This window comes from Brassica oleracea, chromosome C1 (genome assembly GCF_000695525.1).
Source record: "Brassica oleracea var. oleracea cultivar TO1000 chromosome C1, BOL, whole genome shotgun sequence".
Classification (NCBI taxonomy): Eukaryota; Viridiplantae; Streptophyta; class Magnoliopsida; order Brassicales; family Brassicaceae; genus Brassica; species Brassica oleracea.
The window spans coordinates 13372663-13373062 of record NC_027748.1 but is presented as its reverse complement, the minus strand read 5'-3'; the positions used below and the strand labels follow the sequence as shown (position 1 = coordinate 13373062).

Genomic DNA, 400 nt, shown 5'->3' with positions numbered 1-400 from the left:
ACCAAAGTCTTCAAATAGTCTTTGTAACCACACTGCTTGATTTGCTGTTGCACACACGGCTATGTACTCCGCTTCAGCTGTTGATTGTGCCACTGTTTGTTACTTGCTTGACTGCCAACAAAACATGGCTGATCCAAGAGTAAACACATAACCTGAAGTGCTTTTCTTGTCTTCTTTAGAACCACCCCAATCTCTGTCTGTGTAGCCTAGAAGTCTTGGTTCTTTCACGCTTGTGAAGTACACTCCAAAGTTTGATGTTCCTTTGACATATCTTAACACCCTCTTGGCTTCTTGGTAGTGCTTCATGCGGGGTGATGACATGTATCTTGAGAGATAGGCGCTTGCATACATCACATCAGGTCTTGATGCACACAAGTACAAAAGCCCTCCAACGATGCTT

General features: G+C 43.8%; 1 protein-coding gene across 1 annotated transcript in view; it reads left to right on the top strand.

The window, feature by feature from the left end:
- Positions 1–400, top strand: part of LOC106332105 (calcineurin B-like protein 3) — a 5382-nt gene that overhangs the window by 1641 nt on the left and 3341 nt on the right. The gene's annotated exons all lie outside the window — the stretch shown is intronic.